At 37.3% G+C, this 22,685-nt stretch overlaps 1 long non-coding RNA gene across 2 annotated transcripts in view; it reads right to left on the reverse strand.

Annotated features, from left to right (window-relative positions):
• Positions 1-297: 297 nt before the first annotated feature.
• LOC141517205 (uncharacterized) overlaps positions 298-22,685 on the reverse strand; it is a 324,047-nt gene continuing 301,659 nt past the window's right edge. For both annotated transcript variants that reach the window (XR_012476807.1, XR_012476806.1), the window contains exons 5-8: positions 18,228-18,282; positions 5,680-5,844; positions 3,737-3,896; positions 298-2,018 (exon numbers count right to left, since the gene is read on the reverse strand). This is a non-coding gene — a long non-coding RNA (uncharacterized LOC141517205). The remainder of the gene's footprint in view (positions 2,019-3,736; positions 3,897-5,679; positions 5,845-18,227; positions 18,283-22,685) is intronic.

Below are 22,685 nucleotides of genomic sequence, written 5' to 3' on the forward strand. Positions count from 1 at the left end.
TAACCATTCATATGAATGGATAGATATACACATTCATACATACACATAGAAAAATGTTTGTAGATAGATGATAGATAGATGGATAGATTCTAGATTACAGACTTAGCTACATACATTGAGAGATGGCAGAAAACTGATATGTACATATATATATATATATATATAAATTGCGATATGTAGATATATTTATACATACATAGAGCTAAAGATAGAATTGATAGATTAGATAAAATAATATATACAGAGAGATGGCAGATAGATAACAAAGAAAAAGAAGTATTTTATATAGTACTTTAATGTTTACAATATACTTTATCAATATATCATTTGATGCTGTGTATAGAAATATAGAAAAAGCTAACTCTTTTAAGTCTATCCTCATATGTAAGTCATTTGCTTATTGTAGCTTCCCTTTTCCAGACCTCCAACTCAGTTTGGTCTTTCTTGAACTATAGAAAACAAAACTGTAATCTAGGCTTGACCACAACACGGCCATTCAAAGACTGGATATTGGTTGTTATTCTACCTCTAATACCTTTTGGGGGGAAGGTCAGAGTTTTCTGAACTTTTCAATATTGCTTTCATATTAATATAGCACTAAATAGTCATACTTGTAGCACAAAAAACAAAGCTATAATTATGTAGAGTAATAGAAGGTTTTAGGAAAAAGTGAATTTTAAGTCAGTTTTCCAAATTAAGAAGAGGATTCAACAATAGAGTGGTTTTGGAGAGCTGACAAAATCCATATAACTATGCTAAAGTGACTATTGCTTCATGAAGACCACAGTGGACTTATTTCAAATTTACTTTCCAAAACTGCATAATAGTGAATGAATTAAAAATCATCTATTTAAGTACTTATTTACTATTTGTAAAGCACTGTATTAATCACTGGGCATACAAAGAGAAAGAAAAGACTGTTCCTGCTTTCATTTCAATAAAAGGAATGTTGAAGGATACAGCTGTCATTCAAATGGAAAGTTCTAATGGTCCTTAGGTACAGCAGGACACAGATGGCTAAGCATCTTCCTTAATGTCATTTTCATTGACTAAATCCTATGTATTTCTAATGATGAGATATCTGACAATGATAAGGATTTTGGTGGCAAAAACTTGCTATTTGAGTCTTTGATTATTGGGGTTGCTGATGTGGCAGAGGTTGCAACCCCTGAATAGCAAATAGACAGGTCTCAGCTCTACAAAGTTCTCCCATCTATGATGATAACCCAGGCTAGTAATAGGATATGTGGTCTAGAGTGTGAGTAAGGGAGGTTCAGTACTCCTGGGGCTCTTGGGATTATCTCACCATCATTGGAAATTGGTCATCACATGATATTGATGGTGACAATGACAGTTTCCTTCTCTTCAAAGATTACTTAGCTCTATGATGACTACAGAGGCCAACTTAGTGGGGTTAGGGGGATTGTAATTCCAAGAGCTCTCCATTAAGGTGCAAGGTAGTGGATAACTTGGTCAGTCTGTCACCAATTGCCTACTGTCTCTCCTCAGGATGATGAAGGTGATGGTGGTGGTGATAAGAATGTAAGCTTAGCTTTAAGTAGCACTTCATGGTTTACAAAACACTTTTCTCACAGTTCAATAAGCTAAATTGTGCATTTATTATTATCATGCCTATTGAACCAATTTAGTCTACAGGGTCAACCTATAATTCTATGATACTTGGAACCCTCTACCTCCTCAATTTGTCACTTTCACTTTAGGGTAACTATAACAATTAAGATGTTTTTCTTTATTTCGAATCTAAGTTTGTCCTTTGCAACTCCTATTCATCATTCTAGTTCTGTCCAATAGGGCCTAGAAGAATAAAACCAATCACTCTTACTTAAAACTGTCCTTCAAGTATTTGAAGACAACTCTCCTGTTTTTTTCTTCTTCATACTCAATATACCTGAATACCTTCAACTAATCCTTACCTAGAATAAATTTTAAAGTTCTTTGTCACCCTGTTTGCTTCTCCTTGGGGCATTTCCAGGTTGGTCACATCTGAGATTATTTACCTAGTGGAAAAGAAAGACAAAAGTTTATAAAGATATTTAGATTCTTGGTTTTAATATAACAGGACTATCATTTTAATATGAGGATCTGATGAAGAATTAGTAAAGAACGTAATGCCTGTCTGTCCACCACCATCAGTTTCAAGCCATCTTCCATTTCATCATACAAAGAGGGTTTTTTTTTTAAATCTTAAAATAGGATTGTAATTGCTTCACACAAGTGGGCTCTCTTCACACACTTGCTAAATAAGTCTCCCTCCATTGATGTAGGCAGTTTCAAATTTTGGAATGCTGTTCACAAATGTAAGAAAGGAATCAAATCCAAGACCTTGAAATAGCTAAGATGCTTTCCTTTCCCCATTTAAAATTTTTGTCCCTGGAAAAGTTGCTTGGGAATGTGTTTTATAAATGTGTTTAATTAATCAGTCAGAGGCAAATGTTCCTTCTTTGGGAAACTTGATCCAACTCCTTTTTCTTAGAAAATGACTATCATTGTTGCGTCTGCAGGCTTGGGGCAAGTTGTTGTTCAATCTTCTATAGCTTTCTAGTGGGTAGAAGGCAAAGAACTGTATGGACCTAACCCTGTCCCCAATCACCAGGAAGGTAGAAAAGTGATTTTACTCTTCTCTGTGATTCTAAAAAGCTTTACATTATACACAATAAAAGTAAAAACTAGATTGTAGTTATTATAATTTTTAAAAGGAATGTAATCAAGAATTCAGAAGACCTGGGTTCAAATTCTGCTTTTGCTATTTACTACTTATATGATTTTCTAGACTGTTAAGTTCCCTAGGCAGCCTCAGTTTCCTCACCTGTAAAATGAGGGTGTTGAACTAGAGGTAATTTAAGGTCCCTATTAGATATAGATCAGCAATTCCTTTAATCAGTATTTATTTTCCCTTTCTTATTCCCCTCCCCCCCAAAATTTTGTATTTTAAAATATTTTACCTTTCTTAGACTTTAGTATTTCTTCCCTGGCTATTCAGATAATTTTTTCAATGAAGCTTGTAGTCAGACTAGGAATTTTGTGAAACAAAGAAAACTGAGTTATCCTTTTTCACAGATCAGTATGGACAAACAGTTAACCACTCCATCTTCCAATTAAACCATGAATAATGTGTTTAAGTAAACGTGGCTTAATTGGTCTGTAAGGTTCCTTACACTTATGAGGTTCACAGCTCTAAGATCCCTCTGTTTATAAAATCCCATGGATTCAGAACAGAAATGGTATTCTTGGCTGTAGTCTAATGGATGAGGCTTTGGACAGACTCCTTAACTTCCCCATTAGCTTAATTAATCTGTGCACCAAAGCCATTGGTGCCAATCTAACTACCCAAGAAGTGGAACACAGCCACATTATAGAATGCCACATAGCAGTCCATACTTGGGGCAAGGAAGTCAAATGTCAGAAGGCCAACATTCTGGCAATCTATATCCAGGACTATTTTTCCCTAAGTCAGGAATATGATGGAATTACATTCCAGGATATTTTCCCCTTCTGTACAGATACAGTAAAAGCAGCTAAATCAGGATGTGGATCCTGCCTCGAGTGCTAACAAGACATATTCCTCTTAGTTCATGGCAAGTTGTAAGAGTTTCTGCCTTATGTCATCATTTCTGACATGTGCAAGAACAAAGGAATGATGCCTTGGCTCTATAAAGAAGCACCATCCCTAGGAAAGATGAAATTCTCTGAGCATGGAATTAGTGGGATTACGTACAAGCCAGGGAGTGCAGAAGCAGCCAGCCAGGTCCAGTCCTGCCCAGCCTGGTCCAGGGCCCAGCATCTCAGCTCCAAAAAATCATGATCTTTCACAAAGCTTCCAACAAAGACCATAAACTGAAAATTTTTTGAAACTTCACATTATCAGGATCTGTATGCTGAAAAAAAAGGAGCAAGGGTCTTGAAAAAAAAGTCTGCCTCTGAGAAGTTTGTCCTCCTCTTTAGCAACTGGGTTTCACCTAGATAAGTCTAGCTCAACCTTTCTACTACATGGCACTCTGAGATCAAAATATTTATCCCTTCTAATAGGTCTTATTGTAGATAAAATAATAAAAAACCCAACAATAATAGTTATGATCTATTTAATGCTTTAATGTTTACAAAGTTCTTTATATGTGATTATATATATGATTTTTCTTTATTCCCACAAAAATTCTAGGAAGTAGGTATTTTGATTATCCCCATTTTACAGATTAGGAAACCAAAACAAAGAAAGGTTAAATGGTTCTGCAGAATCACATGGCTTATAAGTGTCTGAAATAAGATTTGAACTCTGGTCTTCCTGGTGTCAAAATTCAGTACTCTATGCAAAACAACCATCTAGCTACCTACTACTACTACTACTACTACTACTACTACTACTAATAATAATAATAATAATAATTAATTATAACTTTTATATAGTATTTTAATATTTGCAAAGTACTTTATATACATTCACATCTCAATAATCATATATAAAAGCAATGTGAAACAAGTATTCTGTGCTTCCAGAATCAATACTTTTAATTAATAAATTCAATAAATTTAATAAATTCAAAGGAGGAACATTCTACTGGAAAAAAATATAGCAGATAATATGTTGGTCTTATAAATAAGAAATATATGAGTACAAATGTGAGTAACATACACTAGCTTGTAACCTTGAGGAAGTAACTTAAATCCTTTCAGCTTCAGTGTCCCCTACACAAAATGAGGAGCCTGGAGTTGAGAGCTAAAGTCTCTTCCATTACTAAGTCTATGACCCTGTGATCTATGGTTATAATCAATTCAAGGGCAGTATTTTATGATGGGGATGGCAGGAGGGTGATATAGAGGGCAATAGGTAGAATATTGTCCCTGGAACCAGGAAGACTAGAATTCAAATCCCATCTCTGATACTTTCTGTGTGACCTTGGAAAAGTCATACTGAAACTCAGTTCCCTCATCTGTAAAGTAGGGATAAAAATACCTGTAGTACCTATCCTAGTGTTATGAGGCTCAAATGAGCTAATGTATTGTAAAGTACTTTGAACATTAAAGCATTAGATAATGTCAATTATTACTACATCACCAATTTCCTTCTGTAAGAGAAATAGACATATTATTTTAATAAAATATAGCCCTTTCATATATAAATATTCTAAAGAGGCCTTAAAGTTACAATGGGGAAAAGTTGCCACATATTAAATGAAAAATATGTCCTCTCTATATTTAAGTTCCTACATTTTTAGAGGGCCTCAGTGATTTACTAGCATACAATATGTATAGGACCACATTTTCTTATAGTAGTCAACAAGACAATATAAGGAGCAGTAAAATAAGGAAACCAAAGGTAGAAAGACATAAGGGAGAAATTTCAGTATCATTAGAATAGCTCCCCAAATTTCCCAAATTGACTTTGTTGTCAAAACCATGATGCTTAATGGGATCACACCATATCTTAGATTTTCTCAGTAATATAGTCACCAGACTTGAAGATGAGGCCCAAGCTCTAATGTAACCAAGGTGAGCACCAGTCAGAAATTGGAGAAAATGCTGATAGTATGAGATAAAGTTCAGGCTTCAGACTTGGGGATGCTGCTTCCAGACAAGATAAGCTATTTTTAATGTTTGTATTTGAGAAAAATAAATAAAAATAAGCAATTGTTAAAGTTCAGGCTGTAACATGCTTTTACTGACCAAACTGAGCTGGGTATAGATCTCAATTCTCTTCAGAGACATGAGGTGCAAACCACGGTTGTTCAAAAACTTGGGGGCTTTGCATCTGGCAACACATATAATTTGGAAGTTGAGGTCCCACAGAAAATTCCTTTTAGAAATATGAAACTTTCTCTCTACCAAAATCTGTAGAAGAACAAAATAATGATTTTAAGTAAATAGTTTCTCAGGCATCCAAATCTAAAGTTAGGAACTCTGCACTGCACATATGTTCCCCTAAATGCTTCCTTGCCTACTTGGGCTAGGGCCTTGATGTCTCTACTAAATTTATCCTCACTTCATTGGCCTTAGAAAGGTACTTAGAAATATTGCTTGGTTGAGGGTGGTATCTCAGGACCCTAGTACTAGATCTGGAGGAGACCCTGGAGGTTATCTGCTTTAACCAGTCCATTTCTCAGATGAGGAAATTGAAGCCCAATGACTTACAAAGATACTAGAGTGTTTTGCCATTTTCCAATGTATCCACAACAGGTAACAAAATTCCTCTATTCTTTTTATTTTACTGATAACAGCAAATTCTCCAGAGACAGGACACCCCCTAAACAAAACATGGAAGGCAAGTTTAGGTATCCCAAAGAGAGCCAGGATGTTTTATAGAATGGAATTGCTTATTATTTAAATAATGAAAACTAGACAAAAATTCCAGATATCTTTTTTTTTTAGGTTTTTGCAAGGCAATGGGGTTAAGTGGCTTGTCCAAGGCCACAGTGTCTGAGGCCATATTTGAACTCAGGTACTGCTAACTCCAGGGCCTGTGCTCTAGCCACTGCACCACCTAGCCTCCCCCCAGATATCTCTTCCCTAAAGTGCCCTCACTGGTGGACTTGAGGGTGCTGTTAGTTTCCAATTGGTCTTTTAAAGATTAAAGAAGAAAGAAAGAATCCACCTAGACAATTCTCCTAGGGAGAAATGTAATAGGTTGCTTACATATTGGATAGTTTGGTGGCACAGTAGATAGAGCATTGGACCAGAAACTAGGAAGAGCTAAGCTCAAATATGACCTTAGATACTTTGGGCAAGTCACTGAGCCTTTATTTGCTTTAGTTCTTCAATTGTAAAGTGAGGATAGACCAGAGAATAAAATTGCAAACAGCTTCAGAATCTTTGCAAAGAAAATCCCATTGACAGTCCATGGGGGTCACAAAAGAGTTGGACACAACTGAATGACTGAACAACAACAAAGGGAGAATTGAAAGAGATAATTCCCAGGGCCTTTTGTGTATATGGGAGGATGGGGGAAAGAAACAGAAAGTCTTGTATTTCTGTCTTTTGTGTTTCTATATTTCTGTCTGATCCTACCTCAGGTTATTTTATTTGACAAGTAAAACTAAAATGCATATTTATGGACTAATGAGGTGAGAGATTGCTCTTTTATTCATATCCACTGCTGTTTAAAGGCCAATTGTAAATATTCTTAGTAATTTTCATGGGTTGGCTCACATTCACTGACCTCCTAGAAATCTAGGGACCTCTAGTCTACAGATGACATTCAGGTGGCCAAAGTCAGGAGCTCAGACTTCTTTGGAACAGTTAACTTTACTTTAAGAAAAGTTACCTATCAAAACATTCTCAGCCCTTACCACTTTCTCTTCCATGCCACTGCTTTCAAGAGAGAAGAATCAGTATAACATAAGACCAACACTGCAATAGAAAAGCCCACAACTAAAAGCACATTTACCAGTAACCATTATTTTTTTGTGTACAAACCATCCATTATTAGCATTTGATAAAGTGAGGGAGAAGGATTTAAAAGCATAAATACAGTAGCAATATATACATAACCCCCTTCATTTCTTATCTCCTGCAGAGACTCAATATTGGATGACTGGTAGAGGAAAGGGAAGGAAGAGAGAGGAGAAATCTCATCTCTCCTCCTCACTCACCTTACCTGAATCTGTGTACAATCAAGTCTGAAATTTAGAGAGTTGACAAGAGAAGACTATTTTTAAGCATCAAATTTCAATGATGTGATAGAATTCAGAGCTAGAAGAGAATGACCATTAATATCACTTAGTTCAACCCCCCTGCTGAACAGATATGGAAAACTGAGACTGGTAAAGAGAAAGTAATGTCCTTGAAATCACATCTTTTAATAAGTCAAAAGATACAGGACTTAAATCCTGTTCCTTTAAATATGAATCCAAAGGTTTTTAAGAGCTGTCTCCAGACCCAGAAAGCCCTCAATTTGTGTAAGAGACTAGTTATGATTCCGCTTAGTTTCTAGTATAGATGTGCATGCCTGGGGTAGCATAGCAGGACCTAGTCGAATATGGAAGATTCCAGGTATTAGCTTGCCCTCTTGACTGCAAGGGTCAAGTTAATTTATTTCCATTGGGCAAAGCTTTTTTAATTAAAACAACAGAAACAAGGTGGCAGGTGGTAGGGATGGGGAGGCACAAAAGGGAAGATCATCCTTTCTTTTTTACCTCAGGAGCAATTTTAGCTCATTTAGTGATTTTTATCTTCCCTCCATCAACATAACTTAAAACCCTTCTGTGATCTTTCTACAAAGATGTCTCTTCATGAACTCCCACAGTTAAAAGTATATCTGCTAATAACCAACCTATTTAACTGATGTCAAAATCTATGCCAAACGGAGTCAGTGAGTGCAAAGCACTCACATCCACTATGGGGTAATATTTGCTACCATACTCATCTCTCTATAATACTTCCATGACACAATGGTCAAGTCAACTACATTGTGATTTGTTGGGACCACCACACAGAAACCCCATTCAGAAGCTATGGGGTCCTTATTTATATGGTTACCAGAATGAGCTCAGCAAGTGTCAATGAGGACAGAGCACAATCTGCAGAATTAATCTGCTCAGAAACAGCTTCCATCAGCAACTACTGCTCAAAAACTGATTAATTTTTATAGTCTATGATGAGAGCAATGCACCTCACTATAGGCTGCTCATAATGATGGCTGCTGCTACTGATGTCTTCCTCAAAGATGCTGTGTTCACAACCTCAGTTATTGTTATTGCTTCATGCCTTTCCTCTTTTTCCCTTTGCTCAACATCCAAATCATCACTTACCAAGCAGGGCCAAAGATAAAAATAACCCATGTAGATGGTTTTGCCTTCTGGTTTTGAGCTTCCACTCATGGGACTACCCACAGAAGACTTGAATGGTTAGTGAGACTCAGTTCTCTGTAATGGAATATGCAGTGGGCCTCAAGTAAACTCTGAAGATGTTTTGGGACTAAGAGTATAATTCCAGGGATTCACTCTTTGGTTCAAAGATAATGCTCTTAGAGGGAAATCTGTCTAATTTGATCTTAGCTAATATTTTCTTACACTGAATAAATAGAGTAATAATGTTTAGAATAAAGATGATAGTTCCCTTGTTCTCTGCCTACAGAGAACTTTTCAGACCATACTTTATGAAGTCTGTCCAGAGAAGGTTAATTTTTCAGTTGTTTAAAAGTTTTGAGAGCTTTCTGAATAGCCTTCCTCTCTCTCTCTCTTTCTCTCTCTCTCTCTCTCTCTCTCTCTCTCTGTGTGTGTGTGTGTGTGTGTGTGTGTTTGTGTGTGTGGTATGTATGTCTGTCTCCCTCTGTCTCCCTCTGATATACATATGCATATATATATATATGTAGTTTGTAAATACAGAATCAGAGCTCATAAACATTGATCAAGTGCCTCCTATGTTCTGTGTTAAGCTGTGTTAAACATTGGGGATACAAAGAAAATCATAAAACAATCCTTGCTGCCCTCAAGGAGTTAATACTCTAGTGGGTAAGACAACACAAAAAGACAGTGGGGAGAGAGAATGAGACAATGGAAAGCATGAAGTCCAAATGGACATGATGAAATACTATAATCAAGATAGGAAATGAAGAGATATAGGTTACAGTGTTGAGTCCATCTTCCTGACTGATGAGTTTCTTGAGATCATAAAGTCCAGGAGAAAAAGCTAGAGGAAAAAATGTTAAATTTTAAATGTTAAAGGTAAATGTTCTGGGTGGCCTCCTAAAATGGTCGAAGATCTGGCAGGAGTTCTCCAATGTCCACCCTCAACACTCCCCAATCAGAGGGAGTGAGGGTCCCCAAGTGACTGAGGGGTTCAGAGGAGGTGTGATTAATGAATATTTAGGAATTTTCTCTCCCCTGTGCCTCAAAGCAGCCAATATCATTCATAAGCTATGTCTTTGTTGACCTGAAGAGATTACTGGAAAGGCAGAAGCAGGTGAAAGAAGTTAAAGAAGAGATGAAGTTAAAGAATCCCTGAGCTGAGAAAGACCTCAGAGATTATAGAATATAACCTGGATCTGAATGGGAATCCCCTCTCCTACATCAATCATCAAATCAACAACTTTCATTAAGCACTTCCACTGTGCCAAACACTTCTTTGGGACTTGGAGATATAAAGATAGAGAATGAAAATCCCCACTTTCAAAGATCTTATAGTCTATGCTTTCAACAAGTATCATCTAGCCTCTTCTTGAAGATATTCAATGATGGGAAACTCCCCCAGAGGCAATCCATTTCACTTTGGGATCATTCTGAGGGTTGGGGAGTTATTCTTGATATTGCTCTAGTTCTATCTTCCACAGCCAACCAAAACAAGTATAATCCTTTTTCCTAGTGACAGTGAAGAACGCCATCACAACTCCCCCCAACACACACACACACACACACACACACACACACACACACACACACACATCTCCTTATTCCTATGCTAAATATTCTCAACATGGTCACCTGGTCTTGCTCTAATTTGACAAAATTTTTCCTAAAAAGAGATGTTACAAGTGGATAGAGGACTAGCCTTGAGTCAGAAGGAAGTTCAAATCCAGCCTCAGACACTTGATTCTTCCTAGCTGTGTGACTCTGACAAGGCACTTGATTCCAACTGCTTTGCAAAAAAAAATGATATTAAAAGTAAGCACAATACTCGAAATATGGTTTGAGCAGCCTACCTTAGACAGAGGACAGAGATATCATCATCACCCTCATTCTAGATTGTATTGCTCAATTAATATAGTTTAAGAGCACATGGACTAAAATAATTTTTTAACTAAATGCCTCCAAATAGATCTAGAAAATGCACCACAGAGTCATGAATGATCCAACCATTCTGGAGAGCAATTTGGAACTATGCCCAAAGGGCAATAAAACTGTGGATACCCTTTGATCTAAAAATACCACTACTACATCTCTATCCCAAAGAGATCATTAAGAAGTGGGGGGAAAGGGGTGGCTAGGTGGCACAGGCCCTGGAGTCAGGAGTACCTGGGTTCAAATCCGGTCTCCAACACTTAATAATTACCTAGCTGTGTGGCCTTGGGCAAGCAACTTAACCCCATTTGCCTTGCAAAAAAAAAAACTAAAAAAAAGAAGGGGGGGAAGACTCACATGTACAAAAATATTTATAATTGTTCTATTTGTGGTGGCAAAGAATTGGAAATTGAGGAAATGCCCATCATTTGGGGAATGGTTTAACTAGTTATAGTATATGAATTTTATGGAGTCTATTGTTCTACATTAAATCATGAGTGACCAGAATTAAAAAAAATAACCTGGAAAGACTTGCAAGAACTGATGTTGAGTGAAGTGAGAAGAACCAGGAGAGCACTGTACACATTAACAGAACATTCTGAAATGATCAACTATGATGGACTCAGCTCCTCTCAGTAGTTTGATGATCAGGTATAATCCTGAGAGATCTGTTATGGAAAATGCCATCACATACAGAGAAAAAACTGGATTTGAATGCAGAGCAAAGTATACTTGCTCACTTTTTTAAATTTCTTTTATATTTTTTCTTTCAGTTTGCCCCCTTAGATCTAATTCCTCTTTCATAAGATGACTAATATGGAAATAAGTTAAATACAATTATATTTGTACAACATATAAGATTGTTCACTGCCATGGAGAGGGGGGAAGGAAGGAAGGAGGGAAGGATGAATGTTGAAAATTACCTTTGCAAATAACTGGGGATAAAAATAAAATGAAAAAAGAAAAGAGAAAATGCACAGACTGAATTCTGATTGGGAAATCCAAGAATTACAGTGAGTCATTTTTCTAACCTGGATAACTATAAGGAGACAAAGAGGACTGTGAATACTGGGAACAAGACCAGGTTAAGAAAACACCAATTATGGAGCATTACAATGCAAAGAAAGGATGGACACAAGTGCAATAAGAGGTTCCAGAATCATACTGGAACAAGGAATAGGTGTTGATTGTCAGCTCTATCACTTATTGCCTTGTTCTAGGTCATAGATTCAAGGCAGAATGAAGAAGGGACCTGAACCCTGAGGTGGGGGTCTAAGGAGAAAAAGTGGTAGAAGAGTGGTGGATAGCATACTAAGAAAGGTGAAAGTTTGGAAGAAAGAGTAAAAATAGTGTATCTGATCCTAAGAGAAGAGGAGGTCTCAGTTCCAGGTTCTTACCCAGGCCGAAGTCTGAAAGTAATAAGCAGAGTTAGAAATCTAGACCAAAGGAGAACCAGCAATTCTATCATCCTTAACCAGGAGCACTTTCCATATGGATGATATTAACTGACTCCAAGAGTAGTCTCCTGAGGCTCAGACCTAAACCCAGGTCAGCCTGTGTAGCTCAAACTGAGGAGGCAGTAATCTCTTTGGGAGTACTGAAATCTTTTAGGTGCCCAGCCTGAGTTGTCCCTGAAATCCTAGAATAACCCAGCATATCAGTAATAGGACCAGCACAGATCTTCACACTAGAAATGAACTGAGCTGACCCTAAAGTCAAGTTTGAAGTCAAAAAGTAGCCTGGAAGAATGAGAGGGAAAAATGAATCTTAGCATTAAAAAACAACCAAAAAAAAAAACTATGATGATGATAGGGATACTCAAGACACAAACACAGAAGAAAAGAATGATTCCAGAATATCTACAAGTAAGGCCTCAAAGGAAAACACATTTTGGACAAAATTTCAACTAGAAGAAATGAAGGAGTTTAAAACAAAGAGCTAAAAATGATTTTATAAATGAAATGAAAGCACTAAAAAATGGAAAGAAATGAGAGCTAGGGAAGAAAAAAATTAAAAGGAAATTAATGGTTTGGCACAGGAAGTACAAAACCTTGTCCAAGTAACAAATTCTAGAAAGATTAGAATGGACCAAAAGGAAACTTATGACTTCATGAAACAATAAAAAGTATTAAAGTCAAAAGACTAAAAAAATTAAAAGGAAATATAAGATATCTCTTAGCAAAAATAATTGATCTGGGAAACATATCAAAGAGAAAAAAATAAGAATCATTGGATTATCTAAATGCCTTGAGAAAAAGAGGCCTATATATAATTTTGAAGAAACTTTAAAAGAAAGCTGCCAACTTAAACATTTTTAAAAGGATAAACTGCAATGAAATAAAAGAAAATGATATGTTTGTCTCTCTGAACCCTATCATTATCAGGGGACAAAGAAGAATTCTAAATAGAAGATCTAGTGGTTCTTTATGTCTTGATGATCATATGAGCAAAAATGGGAAAAAGGAGAAGAATACATTGGGGGGATAAGAAGTTTAAGGGGAATTATCTTACATAATCAGTGTGCATAGATACCTAAGCAAAAAAAGGAAGAAGAGGTAGAGAAGTGCAGCTGGTATTTTATCTGAACTGGTCAAAAGAAAAAAGAATACACCCCCTCAAGAACTGGATATAGAAATATATTTCACTTAACAAGGAAATAGAGTCAAAGGAGAGAAGGGAGAAGGGGAAATTAGAGGCATGGTAGATTAAAGGAGTAGCAAGCTAGGTGGTACAGTGGATAGAGTTCCAATGGATAGACATGGAGTCAATAAGATTCATCTTCTTTGAGTTCAAACGTGGCCTCAGACACTTAACTAACTCTGTGACCCTGGGTATGTCACTTAACCCTGTTTGTTTCAGTTTCCTCATCTATAAAAAAGAAATGAAAAAGAAATTGGACACAACTGAAAAATGTTTAAACAACAACAGATTAAGAGAAGGATTAGTTCTAAAGAAAACAAACTCTAAGAATGGACAAAAATATTTAGAGTTTTTTGTGAGGTGGCAAAGAATGAGCATGTGAAGGTGGCACTCAAATTGGAGAACTGCTGAACAAAATATGATCTCTAAATGTGATGGAATACTATTGTGCTATAAGAAACAATGAAGGAGATGGCTTCAGAGAAGCCTGGGAAGATTTGCATAAATTGATGCAGAGTGAAGTAAATAGAAAAAGGTAAACAATTTAAATGATGACAGTGATATGGCAAAAATAAATAACTTTTTAAAGACCTAGGAATTCTGATCAGTGCTATGACCAACCACAATTATAGAGGAATAATGATGAAAATGCCAGCCACATCCTGACAGAGAAAGGAAAGACTCAGAGTAAAGAATGAGACATAATTTTATTGGATATGGTCTTTATAGAAAATTATTTTGTTTAACAATCCACATTTGTAACAGTTTTTTTCCTTTGATCTCAGTTGGGGTTGTGGGTGGAGTGTGGGATGAGGTAGGAAGGAGAGATTATGTATTTTTGCTGATTGAAAAAAAGCTGTATTTTAGAAACATCAAATTAAACTAATTTCCCCCTTTAATTGGACTGATAAATGATCCCCTAGAATATCCTCTCTTTTCTAAATTCCTAAGCCTTGATGTTTTACATCTTAATTGTGAATATAATGTGACATTCACTTGGAGTAAAAACCCTATAACACCCTCTCTTTATTTTGTTCCTCATGCTCAGTTGCCAGTGTGGGAATAAAGGACAGTCTACTCAGAGTTTTAGAGGAACTCTTTTTTAAAAAATAAATTTATTTTTCCAATTATATGTAAAAATAATTTTCAACATTTATCTTTGTAGTTGCCCCCCACCCCATCCTAAGATAGCAAGTAATCTAATATAGATCATACATGTACAATGGTGTTACACATATTTCCATATTAGTAAGGCTGTGAAAGAAGAACCAGAATAAAAAAGGGAAAAACCATTAGGAGGAAAAAAAAAATTAAAAAAGGGAAAGTAGTATACTTTGGTCTAAATTCAGACTCTATATTTCTTTTTCTGGATATGGCTGGTATTTTTCATTCCAGGCTAGATGTGGATAGTACTTAACATTGTAGGTCTTATAGAATTGTCTTTAATTACTATATTGCTGAGAAGAACTAAGTCTAACATAGTTGATCGTTACACTGTTGTTAAGGTGTACAATGTTCTGGTTCTGTTCACTTCATTCAACATCAGTTCATGTAAGACTTTCCAGGTTTTTTTGAATTCTGCCTGTTCATTACTTCTTATAGAGCAGCAGTATTCCATTACATTTATAAGCCAAAACTTGTTCAGCCATTCCCTAATTTCCAATTTTTTTGCCACAGGGGGACTCTTGATGATCTGACTGGCAAATTCAGGTACCACAAAAGTCATAGAACCATAATCTTCTGAAGAAAAGGGTTCAAAGCCAAATGGAAGAAAGAAAAACCATCAGGAAGAAGGGAAAATGGAGTTAACAATGGCAAGGCTCTGCCCCTAGAGGTCATAGTCTTGTTTTACTGTGTTCAAGATTTTAAACTTCTTTCCCCAAGTAGTGTGTTTAAAAAATTCATTTAGCATGCTTTGGGGAAAAGGAAAATAAATTAACAAATAAAGGAAAATAAATGATCATTTTCTTAGTCAATGATCATGATCATCCTCACTTCAGGAATAGCTAAATATTTTGGACATTTAAATTACAAGAGTCTTTTAGTTATGGAAAAATAATCTAAGGGGCAGCTAGGTGATGCAGTGGATAGAGCACTGGCCCTGGAGTCAGGAGTATCTGAGTTCAAATCTGGCCTCAAATACACAATAATTACCTAGCTGTGTGGCCTTGGGCAAGCCACTTAACCCCACTGCTCTGCAAAAACTAAAAAAAATAATCATTCATTCACAGGTGCTCACAGACCTAAGTTGATCTTTCCTCCCAGTAGCTTAGGGAGACTAGACCTCTTGGAAAATGAGAAAAAGAGAGAGACAAAGAAAGAGAGACAGAGAGAAACAGAGAAAAAGAGAGGACAAAGAGAGAAAATGATAGACAGAGAGAAAGACAAAGAGAGAATAAGCAGAGATAAACAGAGAGTATGGAGAGAGAGAGAGAGAGAGAGAGAGAGAGAGAGAGAGAGAGAGAGAGAGAGAAAGCTGACTGCATGGTATGCGCACAGCAGTGAGACGCAGACAAGTACCCAGTAATGGCTCTGAAGGTCTATCAAGTCAATGATCTGTGAACTGAAGATTCACATGATAGTTTGTGATGGCTCCAAGGGAGCCCTTACAGTTCTCCATGTCAAAACTCTACTTTTTTAGAAAATGTCTGCACACAAATTTGCCCAATACAGTCCTATTTCCAAGTCTGGAATAATATGAATTACAAATTATTATATATACCAAAATATCATTTCATATATATATATATGTGTATATATATATATATATATATATATATATATATATATGTATGTATATCCAAAAAGCTATAAAGGACTTTGAGAACATTGATGGGACTTCCTTATGTGGTCAAGGGAAAGGACATTCACAGATGGAGGTGGGTGTTGGAGATGGAGGGAAGGAAAAGACATAGCCAATTATAAAGTAGCTTTATTTTGAGTCTCTAAGGTTAATGGAGAACAAACCTGGAGGCAACTTGGGCATTAAGGTCAGTATTTCCTGTGATAACCTGATCGCACTCTGCTTTCTATGGGATAGTTTAAAAATGAAATTTCATGGATACACAGGATTAACTGTCCCTCTCTTTGATACTATATATCTTCTTTTGGACCAGTTCAATCAAGAGAATATGAATCACTAAGTCAAACATTCTGCCTCTGATATTCCCCATGTGACCTTGGGCAGGTCCCTTAAATTCAATGGGCTTCAGTTTTCTCATCCATAAAAAATTAGGTCAGACTAGATGAGTTCTGAGGTTTCTTCCCATTTTAGGTCTATGCCCCTATGCACTTAAATGAGCATTAAGCAGGTTACTATTTGGGGGTCAGCATAATCAAGATTGACTGAAGACTAACAATGCCTAGTGTATAAGCTCAGAATACTCATAATATCATAGACATGGAACTAAAAGAAATTGTGGCGGGGGGCAGGGTGTTGGTCCTGGGTCCAATCTCCTCATTTCATAGATGAGGAAATTGAGTCCCAGTTTATTGATGAAGTTAAGTGACCCAGTCAAGTTCATATTGACAGAAGTAACAGAATTGGGATTCTAAGTCAGGTCCTCTAGTCAAAACTAGTTCCTTTTTTCCACAACTGCAACATGTTGTCTCCATTTCCTTGCTTTCTACATAACCTGCACCCTCTTCCTTTTCCCTCCTTTTTTTTCTACTCCCCATTCCCCTCCTGTAAATCACACCAGGGACTTGGACTGGATTCCTGGCCTGATTTGCAGATTGGCTCTTGCTTGTTCTCCCCACGTCTGTTCTCTCCTCTTTCCCTCTCATTACTCAGTTTCCTTGCTTTGCTACTATTCCATTCAAGCTGTTTTACTGTTAAAGGCTTGTGAAGTGTTTAATGTTCATTATAGGAAAGTGCCACATACCATGCCTGGAGCTCTTTGGAGGAAGGTGCTGCACAATCCTAACCAACTAAAAAATTCCCTAACCACCAATGAAGAAATCAGTCTCTGTGGAGCTGCTAACTTGCACATACCTTTCTCATCTGTACAGAGTTCAAATATTAAAAGGATTGTTCATAAGAGGAAGCTGACTAGAGAAAAAATATTTCTAAAGCAAAGGTTCAGAAGGCTCATGTGGTAAGAAATAGGGAGCATTGAGGAAGGAAGAGGAAAAGAGGGGAAGACCACACCAGAGTCATTTCTTTTCTTTAATTCCTGAATGCTGGGAAAGGATGGAGCCCAAAGTGATGACCCTGCCACAGTCTGGTCAGAGACACATCACTGTAGCTTAGGGAAGATGTTGGCATTTCCCAAAGGAAGGGGCAGATGAAGAGTTTGTGTTTTGTTTGAATTGATAATGATGTCAGTTTCAGTTATAGGCTCATTACAGCAAACCTGGGACGTATTAACAGCTCTTTAATTGAATTTAGAAATAAGAAGGAGGCTTTTAAATGGTCCTGTAAATAGAGGATGTATAAGCCCCCAAACTGACTGCTTTTAACATTACATTGAAAGAGATGAAACACTTTATTCCCTTGGCAAGCTGTTTTATCCTAAGCATCAGTTCAGCTGACCATGTATGAGCCTCAGAGCACATGGTAGAGAGGTTTCTGTCTTCTCTGACCCCAGTAGAGGAGAATTGGGACCCCAGAGAAGAAGGAATTCCTGGAGATTGAATGGGGATAGGAGCAGGAGGTCAAATAGAAAAGAGCTTTTCATTTCAAAGGAGTAGCATCATCAGGGATAACTAGAAATAACCCAACTAGAATCTGAGGTTCAACTAACTCCACTCTCTGCAGGCAACTGACAAATAGTGGACTTAGAAAAGGGGAAGAGGAGAAGAGAAGAAACCATGCCTTTTTCAGATAGAATAGATAAATCCCCTAGCTTCACAACTTACCAAGTCCAAACTTCCAGAATACAAAGTCTTCAGGCTTCCCAATAAGTAGTCTGAGCTATAAAAAAATAATTAGAGGAAAAATAAAGATTGTTACACAATGAAGAAACACAAAGAACAAACCAAAAACCCCCCAAGATCTGAGGTTCAAACAGCAATTTGGCTCTTCTTGTCTTCCAAAGTTACAGAAGCCTAATCTAAATGCTTCTCTCTCCCTATCTCAACAATACAGTCTTTAACTCCATTCTTAGAGTCGAAAATGTACGTGTGAGCACTCCTACACATAGACAGACACACACACATACATACATAAACACCTCACAGAATTCCTCTGTTGACATTACAGTATAGACTTCATTTTACCGACCATTTAACGTCTTCTAAGGATGCTGTTCAGAGACATTGGCATGTTGATGGGAGCTGCACAAAGGTCAATGATTTGGAGGCTCTTTCCGACAATTTGCCAGGATTTTGGCATTTTGTAAGCATACATAGGACAGCTCTCTAGCAATCTGACCTTGACAGCAAACGGGATAAATAAACCTTCAATTTACCACCCCCCCACTCAAGGCGAGATCAGTGGATCCCTCTGGAACCTTCACCTGTCCAGATCGTTCAACTGACTGCAACTTTGAACAGCCGCATATCTGCAGCTTCCTAGGTTCAGTGACAAACACCATCTAACAGAAGAGGCTTCTGAAAAGTCAAAGTCAATAGTGTTTCCATTGAAAATTTAATGCTGGTTCCATCTTTGCCCATCATTCTTCCCACTGTTGCATGTGTCCCAAGAGGCACTTCAAGCAAAAGTACTCGTCCATAACAGGTAATGACGGGGCATTTAATGATACTGTCCAGAGTGATCCAACCTATGGAAAGTAATGTGCACTCATGTACCAGATAAGCAGAGCTGAATGTACGGGAGCCACGCTATCTATCGTTCACAGCACTGTCACCAGATACAATGTGACATATATTCTGCCATGGGATGCACCTGCCTCCCCCTTCTCCCTAAGCATCAGAAGGAAGGGGAGCCTCCTCTGAACAGAGCACCGAAGTGTTAAGAGAATTTCAGTAAAAGGTAGGATGGTAACATAGCCCTAATTAAGTATTCACAGCCTCTTTAATACTTCAGTGCTCTTGGATTCGCTACTAAAATCTGTGAATTATACCTCATTGAAGAATGCCCTTAATCGACTCTGACATGTTTTATTGGAGGCAGAAAAAATGTTTCAGTATGATAGATAAGGTTAAAAATGTTACTACTCTGATCATTTACTCTGGTGCCTGAAAAAAAAAGGAGGAGGAGGAGGAGGAGGGGGAGGAGAAGGAGGAGGAGGAGGAGGAAGAGAAGAAGGGAAAAGGGTGGGAGAAGACGAATAGAAAGGGGAGGGAAAAAAACCTCTAGAGCCAAAAACCATTTCCATCTTTCATCTGAGGCAATGGGGAAAAGAAAGCTTTGTCTGACAGCCCATTTTAGCTGATGGGACAAAGTGCACATTTTCAATTCTCTGACAAAGTTATGTTGTTTATGTAGATAAGGGGGGGAAAACAACTGGAACATTTCTGTAGTGTTCCATAAGGAAAGGAAATTTAACTTTAAGCAGCAAAGTAACTCGAACCCAGACAGAGTACAATCCAAGTCATGAAAATTACCCTTTATAGCTTCAGTCCAAATAATGGATGGAGCACTTCTCTCTTGTAATCACAGTGAAACGTTGCCAAACAGCCCCATAACACGACTAAGAGCCGCATGACATCCCCCCAAGTGCAAAAATAGTTCTTCTTAGTATTACCCCCAAAGATGTTTTAATAAGAAACATGGAAACTTATCCAATTAGGGGAGCCTTTGAGAAGCTGGTTTTTCATGGCAACATTGATCCTCTCCGTTGCCCCTAGACTAAAGCGAATACTGTTGACCACAGAGGTACAAATCCCAACTCCCCAGAGTTCCAAATATCCTCTGCATTAACTAGGCCCTAATGCAACATGGACAGAGTTAGACACAGGGTGGTGACTTTGTCAATCTCAACATTTCCACCAGCCTCCACAGTTCATCACCATTCAGACAGGGACGACATGCAGCAATTAGATCCAAATGCTAGTCGTTTCCGGCTTGCACACACCACACTCTCCAGGGTAAATGAATGATTCTTCCCATTTTGAGAGTATACTGAAGTCAAGGCTTCTCTTTCTATCAAGGGAGTACAAGTGTTTGCATCCAACTGCATTTTCAATATCTACTCTACAAAACCTTCCTGGTTTCCCACTAAGGGACTGCCTTACCCCTCAAATATCACATAGCACATTATTCTGGACCTCATAATGCATTTAGCATGTCATATGTTGCCCTAAACCTCCTGATGTTTGTATCTTAGTCACATATCATGAGCAAAGGGACTAGGTCTTAACTAAATTCTGAATCTTCTTTCCCTAGTACAGTGTTCCATATTCAGTAGATGGTTAATAAATGTGTATGGTAGCGACTGTTAAGAAATGCTTAGCATTCACCAGATTAATTCCATTAGTTTAATCATTCTCTCCTTCCTAACAAAAAGTCACTTCTTCCTTGTCTAATATTCAATCTGTGCTTCCAAAAATCCAACTTCTTCTTGTATGGTATATGACTGTAGGTTCATAGATTTAGAGCTGGAAGGGACTTGAAAGATCATTCTAATCCAAACCCCTCATTCTACATATGAGAAAACTGAAGCCCAAAGAGAATGACTTTCCAAAGTTCACACATTTACTGAGCCCTAGTCCTCTGACTCCAATATCATGTCTTTTTCCCTTATATATGTAGATGATCAGTTTCAAAATGATGGCATGGTATAATGGAAAAAAACATTAAAAGTAAAAAAACCTAGGTTCTCATCCTGATTCCATTACTATATCTTACTAATGCCACTAGTGCCATGGTGGTGACCATAGGACAGTTGTTTCCTCTCTTTTGGTTTCAGTTTCCATATTTCTAAGTACGATATTGGTTCCAGAGGAATGTAACCAAGGTATTGGATGGGCTTTAATCAATATCATATGAGAAATACAAATGCTTAGTCTAGGGAAGAGAATACTAAAAGGGAGCATAATAATTATATTCAAAAGCATTCACATAGACTAAGAGTTAGATTTCTTCTAAATGTCCCCAGCAGGAAGATTCAGTATCAGTAGGTCCAAATTAATATAAAAAATAGATTTGATGTCAGAAAAAAAACTCCTAACATCTGGAGCTGTACAAGCATGGAATAGGTCTCCAAAATGCCATGGGTTCTCCTTTGTTGGGGATCTTCAAGCAGAAGCTAGAGGACTCTTCAGTTATAATGTAAATTTATTTCATGTGCAGGGTTCACTAGATGCCCACTGAGACTTTTTTTTGAACTCAAATTCTGTGGTCCTGTGAATATATATATATATATATATATATATATATATATATATATATTTTCTATATATACATACATATATATATATATATATATATATATATATATATATATATTTCTCTGGGTCTTTCTGGGCCTAACATCTTTTAACTGCCTATTTTTACAGATTCCAGCCCACCACAGTCTAAGCTCATTGTTTCCTTCCTTGACATGTCAGAAATATATTTACTTAAAGTCATTTTCCAGGTGAGTACAGTGAATAGTCATTCAAACAGGTTTGTTCTGTAGGCTGATTCATCCCATGAAAGCCCCACTCAAATAAACCCAAAGGAGCCTGGTTATCTATGGAACAATGTACTTCAACAGGAAGGTTGGAGAAGGGAAAAGAGTAAGCTATGTTTTTCACATACCAAAAATTCATTTCCCCCCAAATTCACTAGGCCAAGTGTCACATCAAATTTCATCTGCCATTGGACTATGTGACCCAGCATGAAGCATCACAGTACATCAGCCAAAGGAAACTTGACACCATGTCATCTTTTTGAAAACTGCTCTGGCTGGGAATTCATGATTATCACAAACGAGGCAGCTCTCTGACCTTGATTTGGTGGTGGTTGGGGGTGGGAGGTATGCTTGTTAGAAGGGAGGTGGCTAGCAGGTTAAAGAGGGTCTTCTGTTGTTTGCTGCTGGTGATTTCCACATTGGTAGCTAACAAACAAATAGGGAATTGAAACTTAAATGTGTTCATGGAAAAAGTATTGATCCAGACAACCAGTTCCAAATAGTACCTTCTATTGACCTGTAGACGACCTCCAGCTGCAAATAGATAGATAGATAGATAGATAGATAGATAGATAGATAGATAGATAGATAGATAGATGATAGATGAGACAAAAATAGAGAAATATGATATAGGTATATGAGAATTGTCTATATCCCCATCTCTCTCTCTCTCTCTGTCTCTATCTCTATCTCTCTGTCTCTCTCTGTCTCTCTCTGTCTCTGTGTCTGTCTGTGTCTGTGTGTCTCTCTCTGTGTCTCTCTTACTCTGTCTCTCTCTCTCTCTCTCTCTCTCTCTCTC

This window comes from Macrotis lagotis, chromosome 1 (assembly GCF_037893015.1).
Source record: "Macrotis lagotis isolate mMagLag1 chromosome 1, bilby.v1.9.chrom.fasta, whole genome shotgun sequence".
NCBI lineage: Eukaryota > Metazoa > Chordata > Mammalia > Peramelemorphia > Peramelidae > Macrotis > Macrotis lagotis.